We start from the raw sequence: 19,723 nt of genomic DNA on the forward strand, positions 1-19,723 counted from the left end.
CTCCTGTTTAAAGGACAGCTCTTTTAAGGGCAATTTTATGATAAATATGCGGATTGCGAGTCCGGGCACAGGGCTACTTACTTGAGTATCCGGGCGGTTGCAGCTCAGACCTGCGTCCTCGGTCAAGTCCGGACACATTGCTTGTGATCCAAAGAACAATTTGTACATCTCCACGGGCGTCGCGCCCATAAAATGTTGGAGAACTCGTGGTCCCTCCGGATTGAACTTCCATAGGTGGAGGGGGCGACGTTTGCACGGCAGAGCTCTGCGAATCAGCATAACTTGTGTCACCGCGACCGGACTGATATCTCTTTCTAGGAGATCTCGAATGCGGCCCTGCAACAAGGGCACGTCCTTGGACGGCCCCAGTCCAGTCCTTTATTAACCCATGACGCTAGCTGTGGTGGGGGACCCGGGCGAAAGGCAGGTGGCGCCACCCACTTGGGGCCCTGGGAGCGGTAATATAAAACCACGCTCGTTGCCATAAGCTGGACTCCTCTTGAAAAGAGCCTCGGGCCATGGAGCACCAGCATTCTTGCTTATAAAAGCACCTCCGCACTCCGCGTGCCGTCCCTCGATCATCTTCGGCTCTACTTTGAAGGTCTTGAGCCATAGTCCGAAGTGAGGAGTAATACGGAGGAAGGCTTCACACACGACGATGAATGAGGAAATATGGAGGATGGACTCCGGGGCTAAGTCGTGAAATTCCAGCCCATAATAATACATGAGCCCCCTCACGAAGGGATCCGTCGGGAAGCCTAGCCCCCGAAGGAAGTGAGACATGAACACCACACTCTCACCAGGCTTGGGAGTGGGAATGACCTGCCCTTGAGCAGGCAGCCTATGCCAGATTTCGCCGGTCAAGAACCTGGCCTCTCTCAACTTCAGCACGTCCTCCTCCGTGACGGAGGAGGGCATCCATCGGCCTCGAAGGTCGGAACCGGACATTGTCGAAGGTCCGAAGCGCCTGAAATCTGGAGCCTTGGGTGTTGGAACTCGAGGCGAAGGGCGAACTCGTTTGAGATTGAAAGAAAGGAGTAAGGCCTTGGTCTCTTTATAAGAGGTTGAATACCAAGGGCCCTCCCCGTGACCGTTTGGGACTCGCCTTTGATCGAGAAAACATACCAACGGGTACGACTGGGTTACCCACGCCCGTATTGATGAGAATCCCGGAATAAGGGGACACGATCTCTGCTTTAACAAGACGTGCCAAGGAAACCGCCTCGCTAAACGCGCTGAGGTGGGACAGTAAAACGATTCGAATAAAGACTTGGCCGTAGTGTGATGTCACGCTACGGAATACGTCAGCAGATTAGATTTGTGTAAATATTATTCTCTCTATGGCAATATGTGGAAACTTATTTTGCAGAGCCGGACACTACCTTTGTGTTCAAAATCTTCTATGAAGTACTTGGAGGAGGAACCCGCCTTGCAATGCCGAAGACAATCTGCGCGCCGGACTCGTCGTCATTGAAGCCTGGTTCAGGGGCTACTGAGGGAGTCCTGGATTAGGGGGTGTCTGGATAGCCGGACTATACCTTCGGCCGGACTCCTAGACTATGAAGATACAAGATTGAAGACTTCGTCCCGTGTCCGGAAGGGACTTTCCTTGGCGTGGAAGGCAAGCTTGGCGATACGGATATGTAGATCTCCTACCATTGTAACCAACTCTGTGTAACCCTAGCCCTCTCCGGTGTCTATATAAACCGGAGGGTTTTAGTCCATAGGACGAACAACAATCATACCATAGGCTAGCTTCTAGGGTTTAGCCTCTCTGATCTCGTGGTAGATCTACTCTTGTACTACCCATATCATCAATATTAATCAAGCAGGACGTAGGGTTTTACCTCCATCAAGAGGGCCTGAACCTGGGTAAAACATCGTGTCCCCTGCCTCCTGTTACCATCCGCCTAGACGCACAGTTCGGGACCCCCTACCCGAGATCCGCCGGTTTTGACACCGACAGTCCTCGAGAATTTAGCAATGCTTTATATTCCCAGTGTGATGATTCTGGCCACCATTCTCGAGAGCATCCCGCGATGCTACTTCGTATTAGGTATTCTACTCTTGGGTTCTTGACCCAAGATTCACTCTACTTACCTCGTGTTGATAGTGTTGCTCGTACCTTTAGGATATTAGTAACCTTTGCGATAGTCTTTGAGGTCCGTGATATATCATTCTTCCTAATACCACGAACCATTATGGCAGAAACTCATTAAGCCAATGATCACAACAAGAGTGCTCTTGATGAGTTCTCCATTCATAATTGTGATTCTGCCAGTGCTACCTTTCTGCATGGGTTATCTGGAAGAAATATGTTGAACTCGTTCGACATACTAATCTATGCATCCACAACTCAGAAAGTTATATGTTCCTTTGAGTTGTCCCCCTTCAGTTTTATTCCGACCTTCATCTATCAATTGATAGTCAAGAGTATGCGATCGTGTTCATCGATGCCTACTATTCTTGTGGTTCGTCAAGCCATTCTATTCCGGAATGACTAGGAGAAACAAACTCCAGAACATCATCCATATCTCGGATTGGGTCAAAGCAATTGTATTCCAGAGATCAAAATGCCAATCCAGCTTTTGCTCTGTTCTACCTTGAAGTGTTACCATCTTTATGTCAAGAATGTCATGAGAATTGCACCACCTCTTATGAATTCTTGACAGAGTGATACGTCTCGCCATTATTATTCATTCCTTGGTCCCGTGTTGTTGTAACCGGATTGCCGACAAGTGAACTGTGATGTGTGAAATCAATACTCCTAGCAACCCTGTTGCTTGGTAGTTAATGGACAATAGCCTCATTCTTAGTGTGTTGATTATTGAATCATCATTCTAAGATAGATTGTAAAACCTAGTCCTTATTTCTAGTGCACTCTTCGATCAATGAGTTAGGATTATTCAATCCCTTGCTTATTTGATCATATCGTCTTGCTCTGAAAAGCAAGATTGTTCTCGAGCTTAGTAACATATCGGTGCTTCATGATGTTCCGAATATCTTCTCGGAAGTATTACCATGTTGTCACCTGACCGCTATGTTGAGTTCATGATCATGTTGGTTTTCCTCCAAACCACCCATTCTCCAAGAATCTATGTTGGATACCCCTGAGCTAGTTGGTTAAGCTAAACAACAACTTGGAGAGTTGGAAGATGAAAGCTTGTTCGACTTAGTTCATCACTAAGGGATATCCTTGTGTGTGTGTGTGTTGAAGAAACAAGATATCTCCATCGATCGGTCCTCGTGATCAGTTGTTGGATCTACTGCCTTGTCAAAACTTTGACTTGAGTATGGGCTATTGTCAAGTCAAATCAGAACCAACGATGTTCGTAATGTTGTCTTACTCGTGGTTGACCTCGAGCATACACCATTACATCTTTTGGTCTGACCAATGATATCACCGTGTTCACATGATGGTGGATGTCCAGTGATATGGAAATTCCGATGAGTTGCTGTTGAGCCCATCAGTAGCATTTGGTCTCCCCCATGATTCATGTTGAACATCAACCTAGTGTTGGAAACTTTGTAAGCAATGCCTTCGTGTTTCGTTCATGAAGCTTATGCTTGAATGGAAGAAGTGACTTCCTCCAATTCTTGTGCATTTGGTGCAAGCTGCCGGCGTGAGATCGAGAAAGATTGTTTTTGTTTCCTCTCGAATCATCCCAAGTTAGTCATGCATATGTGTGAAGTACTCTATGGTTTGATAGGTTGGCCGCCTCCATTCTGTATGTGTTCCTAGCACACCAAGCCACTGATTGATTTGTTCAAGGAGAAGAAGTTTCTTCTTAAGAGCTAGACTTATGCAAGGACTTTGATATCCTCGATGATGGTTCCCCACCTGAACTCGGTAGTGTTTTATTATAAGACTACTACATGGTCATGCTTGTCTTGGATAGCGTGTTCATAGGTTTGTAGCAGAACCAGCTCATGTTTTGGAGCTTGCCATCATAGTTCATTTCCCGAGAATCTCGCAACGTCATCTCGTCGATTTGTGTTGCAAACTTTCTTTTTAGACATGCTGAGTCTGAGGTATCCTATCACCAATCGGATCTGATTCTCAGGGAGATATGATGGTTGGAACATTCCCAACAGTTGCATTTTGTTCCCAGCTTGCACCACCATTGTGCCAATTCCCATGGGCTGCCCTTCTCAGCAGTTGTTGTCCAGGATCATCTTCAAAAGTGGTCCTACCATGGGTCCCATCCATTTCCGATGATAAGCAAAATCATCCACCGCGTTGTCTTCAACAAGTTAGTCCACATCATCCATTCGAATCCGGATATGCCATCCCTTTGAACTCCGTCAAACGATCGATTGTGATTGCCTCAGGCTGGTATAAAGAGTTTCAATGATCTTTGTATCAAAAGTAATTCTTTTTGCCACTTAAGGGAGTAATTCCACGAGTCACCTGCCCCGAGGTACTCCGTTATGGAATCATGACAATTTTCCCTCGCTACTTTGAAACCCTCGTCAACTTGTTCTTCCATCCTTTTTAAGCTGTGTTTTGTCTCTCAGCTCAAGAAATGTTCAACGTATTATTCTGTGAGTTGCTCGATCTTTAAGGAGATCGATTTCTATAGAGTTTCTCTCTGTCATCATCGTGTTGGACAAATATCTTGAAGGAAAAGATGCCAAGATCATTATGTTAGGACGAATCAACATCTTTGATGAGGGCAGTTGGATCATGAAGATCGTGCTAGCTTTGTGTCCCCTCTGTATTCTTACCTCACGTCTTGAATCTCGGGACGAGATTCTTGTTTAGTAGGGGTGAGTTGTCACAGCCCTAGAATTTTTGTAATTAGTTGCATCAGTGAGTGGCATCCATTTATCATGTTTAAATTCCTTTTTAATGTGAATTGGGGAAAGTGGAAAGCCTCAGAGATCATTTCTAAAAATGATCAACATTAAAAATTGCTTCAAACAAACCCAAGAAAATGTTCCTGTTAAGCTATAAAAATATTGGGAAGAAGTAAAACTCAAACCAATATTTTTGGAGTCTCAGGGATATTTACTTTGGGCCTTTGAAATTAAATCAATAAGTATTTGACTTTTGGATTATATTCTTTTTATATAGAATATATTTCAAAAGGCCCTGAAATTATTTATGTGCCTTTGGAAAATTCCATAATGGCAACGTACAGATATTTAGAAGGTTTTCCCCTGCTTTGATTTACTTTGAATTTGAATCAGTGGCAAAATAACTAAAACAAAACAGAAAAACAGAAAATAGAAAAAGACAGAGCGCCTACCTGCAGAGCCCACCACTATAGCATCCCAACTGGGCAAAGCCAGGCGGCCCAGCCCATGTTGCCAGTCATCTCCTAGCTCCTGCCAGGAGGACGACGCTGTGTCGCCCGTGCACGCACCTGAGGATTCCACCTCCTGCTTCGCGCTGGAGGCTCATCCCTCTCCCTTCTCCGCACCTGGAGACGTCCTGTGACCCCCTCTGCACCTCTCCCCTCTCTTTGGTCGTTCTCCCTCCTTCCCCTCGCGTTCCCGCAACCAACCCAGAACCAGCCGTCGTCGTCGTGCTTCGCTCGCGTGGCCGCCGTCGTCACCAAGCGCCACTGGCCGGCCCCAGAGCTACGCCATTCTGAGCCACGTCTCGCCGCTGAAGATCACGAGCCCGGAGGACCTGCATCCTCGTCGCCATCATCGTCTCCTTCCTCGGGCACCCAAGATCGTCGTCGTCGGTTTGAATCGCTCGAGCCGTCCCTGAGCCCGCTGAGACCTCCGCCGACCTCTCTGTGAGCTCCTCCGCCTCTCCCCTAGCTTCCTTTCTCGTTTGGCTGCCGAAGCCACCGTTCCCATCCTGGCCGAGAACCATCGCCGCCACGGACTCGTTTCCAATGAGCTCCGATGCCCCCGCACCCAGCCGCCTGCTTCCCTGGATGCGCGCGTGCTCGGGCTACCTCCTAGTGCCCTTAGCCGCCGCTCCCCAGGCCTCAAACGCGTACTCTGCAGCCACCAGTGGTCGCCGGCGACGAGCCGCGGGTCAACTCCGACGGGGTTGACCCCGTTTTGACCAGGGTTTAACTTCCCCCTGACCCACCGACATGTGGGCCCAAGCCCCCTGTTTAATTAGTGTTAGGTTTAGTTAGTGTTAATTAACTTAGTTAAGTAGATTAGACACTGACATGTGGGCCCAAGCTCTAATTAAACTTAGGTTAGTTAGATAGTTTGTGACGTGTAGACCCCACACATCAGGTTTGACCTGGACGGTGCCCCGTTGACCTGCTGACGTCATGATGATGTCAGGCTGATGCAGTATTTATTTTCTGGAATTTTAAATAAATCAGAAATGATTTATTAATTCAGAAAATGTCCTAAACTTCTAAAAATCATAGAAATTCAACCGTAACTCCAAATTAAATAATTTATATATGAAAAATGGTCAAAAAAATATGAAGAATCTGTTTATGCCATGATCATGCATGTTTGAACAAGTTACCCTCACTGAATAGGACAAATGATGATTAGGGCAATTTATGAAATCACATTTGGAGTTGGAATTCGATCTTGTTTGAGTTCCACTTCAATTAACTTGGCTAGATATTGCATTAGGTGAATTCAGTTCCTTAACATGACATGGCATTCATTTGATTGTGCATTGAAGTGAATGTTGTTTCTTTTGTGTTTGCCGGTGGTTGTTCCCCTTCGGTAGACGTGGTTTCGACGATGTGATCGATGACACAGATGAAGAACTATACTATCTTCAGAAGTGTCAGGCAAGCAAAACCCCCTTGTTCATTCCGATACAATCCCACTCTCTCGCTCCTGCTCTCTTTTACTGCATTAGGACAACAACGTTTCAACTGTTACATGCTGCGGTAGCTGAACCCCTTTCCTCTGCATGACCTGTCATTGCCACAGTAAATAGATGAAACCCACTAGCATGAGTAGGAGTTGTTTGAGTCCTGATGTGCCTACTCATTCATGTTTGTTTGTCATGCCTGCTACTGCTTAGAGTTGAGTTAGGTCTGATTCATCGGGGATGAATTGGTATGTGGTGAACATGTCCTACCGTTGAGAGCTAAGTGTGTGAACATGATTTGGTAAAGGTAGTGGTAAGAGGCCATGTATGAGTACGTGGTGGGTTGTCTCATTGCAGCCGTTCTTAGGAACTGAGTTCTGTGTTTGTGATCCATGAACAGTTACTACCACACATTGGGTTCCGGTAACTCGACCCCTCTCGACTTATTAATCAACTCGATCTCTGTCCAGGAGTTGCAACTAGTTTCTGGTGTTTGTAGGTAGTGTTAGTAGTCTACCAAGTGGCACCCGGTAAAGGTGGGCTTGGGACAGACTAGGCACAGTGGCCCGGTGTACCAAGTGGCACCCGGATGGTGGGCTTGGGAACCCTGTACACATCGTTTGGGGCCGTGAGCGACACCCCGGCCGGATCTCCTTGCGGATGGAACCCGAATAGGCGATAAACTTGGCCGAGAGACTTGTGTGGTTAGTCAGGTCATGGCCTACACCCTCGCCAGGCTTCCCCTTGAAGGTTGCTGAGATACATGACGTGTACATGGTGATAAGTGGTGAGAGCGTGTGTGAAGAAGTACACCCCTGTAGGGTTATCATTATCTATTAAAATAGCCGGATTCCTCGGATATGGAAACTTGGACCCCTTGCATAGTTCATAGACAAGTGAAAGTGGATACTCTAAAATGCGCAAGATAAGCGTGAGTGCTATGGATGACCTTCTCGTAGGGAGACGGGAGTGGATCCATAGTGGTGTATTGATATGGTGAATATGTGGACTCGTGTGCGCCACCTGAAAAGAGTTACTTGCAGTCGTATTTTAGGATAGCCACCGGGTCAAAGCTGGCTTGCTGCAGTTAAACTCCACCACCCCTTTCTTCATACTAATGCATATGTAGCTAGTTCTGATGTAAGTCTTGCTGGGTACATTTGTACTCACATTTGCTTAATTTATGTTTTGCAGAGAGACTTCGGTCTCGCTAGTAGTTCCACATGGACTTCAACGTTTAGCTTGATACCTCAGCTACGATCTTGTGCCCTCGGCAGGATCTGGTAGATAGTCAGGCTTCTCAGCCTTTTCAATTTGTAGAAGTCTGTACTCAGACATATTAAGCTTCCGCATGTGCTTTGACTTGTATGCTCTGAATGTTGGGTCATGAGACCCATGTTTGTATTATCTGGCTCTTCAGAGCCTAATGGATAAATACTTGAGTCGTAGAGTTATGTTGTGATGCCATGTTGTATTTACACATATCAATCATATTGTGTGTATGATTGAAATTCTTGGTATGTGTGGGATCCGACAACCTAGTTGTTCATCCTTGGTAGCCTCTCTTATGGGTAAATGTAGTCTTGTGCTTCCATGAGCCATAGTAGTCCGCCATAGCCCGGTTCACCGAGTCCTGCTAGCCCAGCACTACTGCTCCAGAACACTTGACTGGCCGGCATGTGATTCACTTCGTTCATGTGTCTCTCCCTTTGGGGAAATGTCACGCGGTGACATCCGGAGTCCTGCCTAGCCTGCTACAGCCCGGTTCACTGGAGTCCTGTTAGCCCAGCGCTACAGCCTGGATTCACACGCTGCTGACCGACATGCTCGATGTTGATTCATGTATGCTTGTCCCTGTAAGTTAGTGCCACTTTGGGTTCACTACTAGTTATGTCGGCCCAGGTTCTCTGTCATATGGATGCTAGCGACACTATCATATACGTGAGCCAAAAGGCGCAAACGGTCCCGGGCCAGGTAAGGTGGCACCCGTGGAAATACCGTGTGTGAGGCTGCAAAGTGATATGATGTGTTACATGCTAGATCGATGTGGCTTAGGATAGGGGTCCTGGCAGCTTTGGTATCAGAGCCTGACTGCCTGTAGGATTACCAAGCCAAGCTGGTCGAAGTCGTGTCTAGAAATGCTTTAGTTATATAAGGGAATTGATTGTGGAAGGGAACATAAGGCTCTTTTTACTCCTTTACCTTATGCCCCTCTGATCTGAGTCAACCTCTTCTTTTCTACGTGGATTAAGAACTAGGCTTCCCGTCTTTCTATCAGGATCATGTGTTACTAATCTATAGACTTATAAGATTGATGGTTTCAAGCCCAGTTCAGTTCCTACTACTTCTGTGTGTTGACAGTTGACCTCAGAACCTTGATATTGTGATGTTGAGTGGTTATGCCACCATTTTTGCAGGATGTCTCAAACCATTTTGAGCATTTACAGCCGTTATGCTGTCCGAGTCATCCCAGGTTTCTAAATAGTCTGATGCACTTGCAAATCTTTCCTCCATGTTCCGTTGTATTTTTGGGCCAGATTAAGCACACTAATCGGTGTGTTGAGGTACGCCGTTGCCTTGATGTGTATGTTGGAGTTAGTATTATGACCCTAGGTGTCCTCGAGAATTTAGCAATGCTTTATATTCCCAGTGTGATGATTCTGGCCACCATTCTCGAGAGCATCCCGCGATGCTACTTAGTATTAGGTATTCTACTCTTGGGTTCTTGACCCAAGATTCACTCTACTTACCTTGTGTTCATAGTGTTGCTCGTACCTTTAGGATATTAGTAACCTTTGTGATAGTCTTTGAGGTCCATGATATATCATTCTTCCTAATACCACGAACCATTATGGCAGAAACTCGTTAAGCCAATGATCACAACAAGAGTGCTCTTGATGAGTTCTCCATTCATAACTGTGATTTTCCTAGTTCTACCTTTCTGCATGGGTTATCCGGAAGAAATATGTTGAACTCGTTCGACATACTAATCTATGCATCCACAACTCAGAAAGTTATATGTTCCTTTGAGTTGTCCCCCTTCAGTTATATTCCGACCTTCATCTATCAATTGATAGTCAAGAGTATGGGATCGTGTTCATCGATGCCTACTATTCTTGTGGTTCGTCAAGCCATTCTATTCCAGAATGACTAGGAGAAACAAACTCCAGAACCTCATCCATATCTAGGATTGGGTCAAAGCAATTGTATTCCGCAGATCAAAATGCCAATCCAGCTTTTGCTCTGTTCTACCTTGAAGTGTTACCATCTTTATGTCAAGAATGTCATGAGAATTGCACCACCTCTTATGAATTCTTGATAGAGTGATACTTCTCGCCATCATTATTCATTCCTTGGTCCCGTGTTGTTGTAACCGGATTGCCGACAAGTGAACTGTGATGTGTGAAATCAATACTCCTAGCAACCCTGTTGCTTGGTAGTTAATGGACAATAGCCTCATTCTTAGTGTGTTGATTATTGAATCATCATTCTAAGATAGATTGTGCTACCTAGTCCTTATTTCTGGTGCACTCTTCGATCAATGAGTTAGGATTATTCAATCCCTTGCTTATTTGATCATAGCGTCTTGCTCTGAAAAGCAAGATTGTTCTCGAGCTTAGTAACATATCGGTGCTTCGTGATGTTCCGAATATCTTCTCGGAAGTATTACCAGGTTGTCACCTGACCGCTATGTTGAATTCATGATCACATTGGTTTTCCTCCAAATCACTCATTCTCCAAGAATCTGTGTTGGATACCCCTGAGCTAGTTGGTTAAGCTAAACAACAACTTGGAGAGTTGGAAGATGAAAGCTTGTCCGACTTAGTTCATCACTAAGGGATATCCTTGCCTGTGTGTGTGTTGAAGAAAGATGATATCTCCATCGATTGGTCCTCGTGATCAGTTGTTGGATCTATTGCCTTGTCAAAACTTTGACTTGAGTGTGGGCTATTGTCAAGTCAAATCAGAACCAACGATATCCGTAATGTTGTCTTACTCGTGGTTGACCTCGAGCATACACCATTACATCTTTTGGTCTGACCAATGCTATCACCGTGTTCACATGATGGTGGAAGTCCAGTGATGTGGAAATTCCGATGAGTTGTTGTTGAGCCCATCAGCAGCATTTGGTCTCCCCCATGATTCATGTTGAATATCAACCTAGTGTTAGAGAAATTTGTAAGCAATGCCTTCGTGTTCCATTCATGAAGCTTATGCTTGAATGGAAGAAGTGACTTCCTCGAATTCTTGTGCATTTGGTGCAAGCTGCCGCCGTGAGTTCGAGAAAGATTGTTTTTGTTTCCTCTCGAATCATCCCAAGTTAGTCACGCATATGTGTGAAGTACTCTATGGTTTGATAGGTTGGTCGCCTCCATTCTATATGTGTTCCTAGCACACCAAGCTACTGATTGATTTGTTCAAGGAGAAGAAGTTTCTTCTTAAAAGCTAGACTTATGCAAGGACTTCGATATCCTTGATGATGGTTCCCCACCTGAACTCGGTGGTGTTTTATTATAAGACTACTACGTGGTCATGCTTGTCTTGGATAGCGTGTTCACAGGTTTGTAGCAGAACCAGCTCATGTTTTGGAGCTTGCCCTCATAGTTCATTTCCCGAGAACCTCGCAACGTCATCTCATCGATTTGTGTTGCAAACTTTCTTTTTAGACATGCTGAGTCTGAAGTATCCTATCACCAATCGGATCTGAATCTCAGGCAGATATGATGGTTGGAACATTCCCAACAGTTGCATTTTGTTCCCAGCTTCCACCGCCATTGTGCCAATTCCCATGGGCTGCCCTTCTTAGCAGTTGTTGTCCAGGATCATCTTCAAAAGTGGTCCTACCATGGGTCCCATCCATTTCCGATGATAAGCAAAATCATCCATCGCTTTGTCTTCAACAAGTTAGTCCACATCATCCATTCGAATCCGGATATGCCATCCCTTTGAACTCCGTCAAACGATCGATTGTGATTGCCTCAAGCTGGTATAAAGAGTTTCAATGATCTCTGTATCAAAAGTAATTCTTTTTGCCACTTAAGGGAGTAATTCCACGAGTCACCTTCCCTGAGGTACTCCGTTATGGAATCAAGACAATTTTCCCTTGCTACTTTGAAACCCTCGTCAACTTGTTCTTCTGTCCTTTTTAAGCTGTGTTTTGTCTCTCAGCTCAAGAGATGTTCAACGTCTTATTCCATGAGTTGCTCGATCTTTAAGGAGATCGATTTCTATAGAGTTTCTCTCTGTCGTCATCATGTTGGACAAAGATCTCGAAGGAAAAGATGCCAAGATCATTATGTTAGGACGAATCAACATCTTCGATGAGGGCAGTTGGATCATGAAGATCGTGCTAGCTTTGTGTCCCCTCTGTCTTCTTACCTCACGTCTTGAATCTCGGGACGAGATTCTTGTTTAGTAGGGGTGAGTTGTCACAGCCCTAGAATTCTTCTTTGTAATTAGTTGCATCAGTGAGTGGCATCCATTTACCATGTTTAAATTCCTTTTTAATGTGAATTGGGGAAAGTGGAAAGCCTCAGAGATCATTTCTAAAAATGATCAACATTAAAAATTGCTTCAAACAAACCCAAGAAAATGTTCCTGTTAAGCTATAAAAATATTGGGAAGAAGTAAAACTCAAACCAATATTTTTGGAGTCTCTGGGATATTTATTTTGGGCCTTTGAAATTAAATCAATAAGTATTTGACTTTTGGATTATATTCTTTTTATATAGAATATATTTCAAAAGGCCCTGAAATTATTTATGTGCCTTTGGAAAATTCCATAATGGCAACATACAGATATTCAGAAGGTTTTGCCCTGCTTTGATTTACTTTGAATTTGAATCAGTGGCAAAATAACTAAAGCAAAACAGAAAAACAGAAAATAGAAAAAGACAGAGCGCCTACCTGCACAGCCCACCACTGTAGCAGCCCAACTGGGCAAAGCCAGGCGGCCCAGCCCATGTTGCCCGTCATCTCCTAGCTCCTGCCAGGAGGACGACGCCGTGTCGCCCGCGCACGCACCTGAGGATTCCACCTCCTGCTTCGCGCTGGAGGCTCATCCCTCTCCCTTCTCCGCACCTGGAGACATCATGTGACCCCCTCTGCACCTCTCCCCTCTCTCTGGTCATTCTCCCTCCTTCCCCTCGCATTCCCCCAGCCACCCCAGAACTAGCTGTCGTGCTTCGCTCGCGTGGCCGCCGTCGTCACCAAGCGCCACTGGCCGGCCCCAGAGCTACGCCATTCTGAGCCACGTCTCGCCGCGGAAGATCACGAGCTCGGAGGCCCTGCATCCTCGTCGCCATCATCGTCTCCTTCCTCGGGCGCCCGAGATCGCCGTCGTCGGTTTGCATCGCTTGAGCCATCCCTGAGCCCGCTGAGACCTCCGCCGACCTCTCTGTGAGCTCCTCCGCCTCTCCCCTAGCTTCCTTTCTCGTTTGGTCGCCGAAGCCGCCGTTCCCATCCTGGCCGAGAACCACCGCCGCCACGGACTCGTTTTCGACGAGCTCCGGTGCCCCCGCACCCAGCCGCCTGCTTCCCTGGATGCGCGCGTGCCCGGGCTACCTCCTGGTGCCCTTAGTCGCCGCTCCCCAGGCCTCAAACGCGTACTCCGCAGCCACCAGTGGTCGTCGGCGACGAGCCGTGGGTCAACTCCGGCGGGGTTGACCCCGTTTTGACCAGGGTTTGACTTCCCCCTGACCCACCGACGTGTGGGCCCAGGCCCCCTGTTTAATTAGTGTTAGGTTTAGTTAGTGTTAATTAACTTAGTTAAGTATATTAGACAATGACATGCGAGCCCAAGCTCTAATTAAACTTAGGTTAGTTAGATAGTCACTGACGTGTGGACCCGACATGTCAAGTTTGACCTGGATGGTGCCCCGTTGACCTGCTGACATCGTGATGATGTCAGGCTGATGCAGTATTTATTTTCTGGAATTTTAAATAAATCAGAAATGATTTATTAATTTAGAAAATGTCCTAAACTTCTATAAATCATAGAAATTCAACCGTAACTCCAAATCAAATAATTTATATATGAAAAATGATCGGAAAAATATGAAGAATCTGTTTATGCCATGATCATGCATGTTTGAACAAGTTACCCTCACTGAATAGGACAAATGATGATTAGGGAAATTTATGAAATCACATTTGGAGTTGGAATTCGATCTTGTTTGAGTTCCACTTCAATTAACTTGGCTAGATATTGCATTAGGTGAATTCAGTTCCTTAACATGACATGGCATTCATTTGATTGTGCATTGAAGTGAATGTTGTTTATTTTGTGTTTGCCGGTGGTTGTTCCCCTTCGGTAGACGTGGTTCCGACGATGTGATCGATGACACCGATGAAGAACTATACTATCTTCAGAAGTGTCAGACAAGCAAAACCCCCTTGTTCATTCCGATACAATCCCACTCTCTCGCTCCTGCTCTCTTTTACTGCATTAGGACAACAATGTTTCAACTGTTACATGCTGTGGTAACTGAACCACTTTCCTCTGCATGACCTGTCATTGCCACAGTAAATAGATGAAACCCACTAGCATGAGTAGGAGTTGTTTGAGCCCTGATGTGCCTACTCATTCATGTTTGTTTGTCATGCCTGCTACTGCTTAGAGTTGAGTCAGGTCTAATTCATCGGGGATGAATTGGAATGTGGTGAACATGTCCTACCGTTGAGAGCTAAGTGTGTGAACATGATTTGGTAAAGGTAGCGGTGAGAGGCCATGTAGGATTACGTGGTGGGTTGTCTCATTGCAGCCGTTCTTAGGAACTGAGTTCTGTGTTTGTGATCCATGAACAGTTACTACCACACATTGGGTTTTGGTAACTCGACCCCTCTCGACTTATTAATCAACTCGATCAGTGTCCAGGAGTTGCAACTAGTTTCTGGTGTTTGTAGGTAGTGTTAGTAGTGTACCAAGTGGCACCCAGTATAGGTGGGCTTGGGACAGACTAGGCACAGTGGCCCGGTGTACCAAGTGGGCACCCGGATGGTGGGCTTGGGAACCCTGTACACATCGTTTGGGGCCGTGAGCGACACCCCGATCGGATCTCCTTGCGGATGGAACCCGAATAGGCGATAAACCTGGCCGAGAGACTTGTGTGGTTAGTCAGGTCGTGGCCAACACCCTCGCTAGGCTTCCGCTTGAAGGTTGCCGGGATACATGACGTGTACATGGTGATAAGTGGTGAGAGCGTGTGTGAAGAAGTACACCCCTATAGGGTTATCATTATCTATTCGAATAGCTGGATTCCTCGGATATGGAAACTTGGACCCCTTGCATAGTTCATAGACAAGTGAAAGTGGATACTCTAAAATGCGCAAGATAAGTGTGAGTGCTATGGATGGCCTTCTCGTAGGGAGACGGGAGCGGATCCATAGTGGTGTATTGATATGGTGAATATGTGGACTCGTGTGCGCCACCTCAAAAGAGTTACTTGCAGTCGTAGTTCAGGATAGCCACCGGGTCAAAGCAGGCTTGCTGCAGTTAAACTCCACCACCCCTTTCTTCATACTAATGTATATGTAGCTAGTTCTGACGTAAGTCTTGCTGGGTACATTTGTACTCACGTTTGCTTAATTTATGTTTTGCAGAGAGACTTCAGTCTCGCTAGTAGTTCCACGTGGACTTCGACGTTTAGCTTGATACCTCAGCTACGATCTTGTGCCCTCGGCAGGATCTGGTAGATAGTCAGGCTTCTTAGCCTTTTTCATTTGTAGAAGTCTGTACTCAGACATGTTAAGCTTCTGCATGTGCTTTGACTTGTATGCTCTGAATGTTGGGTCATGAGACCCATGTTTGTATTATCTGGCTCTTCAAAGCCTAATGAATAAATACTTGAGTCGCAGATTTATGTTGTGATGCCATGTTGTATTTACACATATCGAGCATATTGTGTGTATGATTGAAATGCTTGGTATGTGCGGGATCCGACAACCTAGTTGTTCATCCTTGGTAGCCTCTCTTATGGGGAAATGTAGTCTTGTGCTTCCATGAGCCATAGTAGTCCACTACAGCCCGGTTCACCGGAGTCCTGCTAGCCCAGCACTACTGCTCCGGAACACTTGACTGGCCGGCATGTGATTCACTTCGTTCCTATGTCTGTCCCTTCGGGGAAATGTGACGCGGTGACATCCGGAGTCCTGCCTAGCCTGCTACATCCCAGTTCACTAGAGTCCTGTTAGCCCAGCGCTACAGCCCGGATTCGCACGCTGCTGACCGACATGCTCGATGTTGATTCATGTATGCATGTCCCCATAAGTTAGTGCCACTTTGGGTTCATGACTAGTCATGTCGGCCCGGGTTCTCTGTCATATGGATGCTAGCGACACTCTCATATACGTGAGCCAAAAGGCGCAAACGGTCCCGGGCCAGGTAAGGTGGCACCCGTGGGAATACCGTGCATGAGGCTGCAAAGTGATATGATGTGTTACATGCTAGATCGATGTGGCTTAGGATCGGGGTCCTGACAATATCACATCATGTCTTGACCATATCACATCATAACATGCCCTGCAAAAACAAGTTAGACATCCTCTACTTTATTGTTGCAAGTTTTACGTGGCTGCTACGAGCTTCTAGCAAGAACCGTTCTTACCTACACATCAAAACCACAACGGTGATTTATCAAGTTTGTTGTTTTAACCTTCAACAAGGACCGGCCGCAGTCAAATGCGATTCAACTAAAGTTGGAGAAACAGGCATCCGCCAGCCACCTTTATGCAAAACTAGTTGCATGTTTGTCGGTGGAACCGGTCTCGTGAATGTGGTCATGTAAGGTTGGTCCAAGCCGCTTCATCCAACAATACCGCCAAATCAAAATAAGACATTGGTGGTAAGCAGTATGACGATCACCGCCCACAACTCTTTGTGTTCTACTCGTGCATATCATTTACGCATAGACTTGGCTCTGATACCACTGTTGGGGAACGTAGCATGCAATTTAAAAAATCCTACACTCACGCAAGATCTATCTAGGATATGTATAGCAACGAGAGGGGGAGAGTGTGTCCACGTACCCTCGTAGACCGAAAGCGGAAGCGTTTGACAATGCGGTTGATGTAGTCGAACTTCTTCTTGTTCCGACCGATCAAGCACCGAATGTACGGCACCTCTGAGTTCTGCACACGTTCAGCTCGATGACGTCCCTCAAACTCTTGATCCAGCAAAGTGTCGAGGGAGAGTTTTGTTAGCACGTCGGAGTGGTGACGGTGATGTGAAGTGATCCACGCAGGGCTTCGCCTAAGCACTATGATAATATGACCGGAGGCGTAAACTGTGGAGGGGGGCGCCGCACACGGCTAAGAATCAATGTTGTGTGTTCTAGTGGTTTCCCCCCCCCCTCCCACACACACACACATAGGTGGGAGAGGGAGGAGAGCAGCAAGGGGATCCCCAAGTAGGAGGGATCCTACTTGGGCGCCTCCTCCAAGTCGGCCTCCCCCCTTCCATATGCATCGAAGGGGGAAGGAAAGAGAGGGGGGAGGAAAGGGGGAGATCGAACCCTCCCCTTTCCTTCTCCCTTCCCTCCTTTCCTTTTCCTCCTATATCGGCCTATAGGGAGTGCACTTCTCTTGGCCCATTAGGCCCATATAGTTTGTCGGGGGTTGCCCGGAACCCCTTCCGGTGACCCGATACGTACCCGGTACCCCCGGAACACTTCCGGTGTCCAAATACTATCGTCCTATATATGAATCTTTACCTCTCGACCATTTAGAGACTCCTCGTCATGTCTGTGATATCATCCAGGACTCCGAGCAACATTCAGTCACCAAATCACATAACTCATATAATACAAAATCATCAATGAACGTTAAGCGTGCGGACCCTACGAGTTCAAGAACTATGTAGATAGGACCGAAACACCTCTCTGGTCAATAACCAACAGCGGAACCTGGATGCTCATATTGGTTCCTACATTTTCTATGAAGATCTTTATCGGTTGTACTGTAATGATAACATATGTATTCCTTTTGTCATTGGTATGTTACTTGCCCGAGATTCAATCATCGGTATCTTCATACCTAGTTCAATCTCGTTACTAGCAAGTCTCTTTATTCGTTCCATAATACATCATCCCATAACTAACTCATTAATCACATTGCTTGCAAGGCTTATCATGATGTGTATTACCGAGAGGGCCCGGAGATACTTCTCCGATACTCGGAGTGACAAATCCTAATCTCGATCTATGCCAACCCAACAAACACATTCGGAGATACCTGTAGAGCATCTTTATAATCACCCAGTTTTGTGACATTTGATAGCACACAAGATATTCCTCCGGTATCCAGGAGTAGCATAATCTCATAGTCGAAGGAATATGTATATGACATGAAGAAAGCAATAGCAATAAAATTGAACGATCAACATGCTAAGCTAATGGATGGGTCTTGTCCATCACATCATTCTCCTAATGATCTGATCCCGTTCATCAAATGACAATACATGTCTATGGTTAGGAAACTTAACCATCTTTGATTAACGAGCTAGTCTAGTAGAAGCTTACTAGGGACACTGTGTTTTGTCTATGTATCCACACATGTATCAAGCTTCCAGTTAATACAATTCTAGCATGAATAATAAACATTTATCATGATATAAGGAAATATAAATAACAACTTTATTGTAGCGACCCGACCTCAAACGGTCAAGTCTCTGTGCTTAAGTGTCATCCCTGGATCGGTATGCTGACACACACAGTACTCGAGGATTTATAACAGAGGTAAATCACGGACTAAGGCATAGCCTAGTGGTGGGAAGGGGCTGATGCCTTCCCACCCACCTAGGTTCAAGGCATGGTACTTGCAATTTGGGTTTGTTGCAGCAATTATACTGTAAGGGGTTCCCTTACAGTCTTTTTGTCAAAAAAAACAGAGGTAAATCACATGTATAAAGTAATGTAAATACTATTACCTCAATCCAAATAGCGAAAGTAACAACAAGGTTGTGGATTCCCATCAACACCAACGGCAAAGTTGAGTATAGAAATCGTAACCCTAACGTATCACTTACTCGTCATAAGAATCTTGCAACATGAGATGTTGCAGCCACAAAGGGTCACTACATTGAATGTACTGGCAAATTCACACCATAGGATAATGATGAATAATAACTATCACTACATGCATATATGGCTAGTGGAGGCTCAATGGTTATAATGTTTTTGCGAAAAGCCAAGTTTTCCCTACTGCAAAGGAATATATTTTATTTAACTACAAAGTTGGTTTGATAAATATTGAGAAGGTTCCTCCAACTCAATCCCAAAATAATAATCATTAACCCGATCAAATTAATTTAAATAAAGTGTTGAGATCAACATGATAATTCAAGAACCAGATACTCAAGATGTCCATAACTGGGGACATGGCTAACCATGATTAGTTTATACACTCTGCAGAGGTTTGCGCACTTTTCCCGACAAGACTCGATCTCCTCCGTTGGATTTCTCGCACTATAGGGTGTCTGAGAAATGGATGACCGAGACACAGTCTTTCAGAAACATTAACTCTTTACTCTGGGTGGACTGTTACACCTACTTTCCCCTACATCTGCTAGCCCACCACTGAAAGAGGTCATGCAACATACTCAACTATGCCAGAGCCCATAATGGCTTGTGGCTGCACACAGAAGTTTCTAGCATGAATAATCTTATGATCCCTTTGAGCCTGGGTGGCATTCCATAGGGTGATCACACGGGTCCTTCGGGATCCCCTTGGGCAAGCATTGGGTTCTCCAGGTGCCCGGGCAAACCACTGGGTGCTCCAGGGTGCCCCTACCATTCCACCCAGATGTGTATTCAAGTAGCCACCTTAAATTAACCATTAAACAATAATTCTCACATCTGTCATGAATTCTCTCAAAGCCAAACCACGTCTACGAGCATAGCATAGCAGTAAGCATAACATAGTAACACCCTTGGTTTGAATGCAAGACAATAGGTTCCTACCTCATCAACT

Source organism: Triticum aestivum, chromosome 2A (assembly GCF_018294505.1).
Source record: "Triticum aestivum cultivar Chinese Spring chromosome 2A, IWGSC CS RefSeq v2.1, whole genome shotgun sequence".
Lineage (NCBI taxonomy): Eukaryota > Viridiplantae > Streptophyta > Magnoliopsida > Poales > Poaceae > Triticum > Triticum aestivum.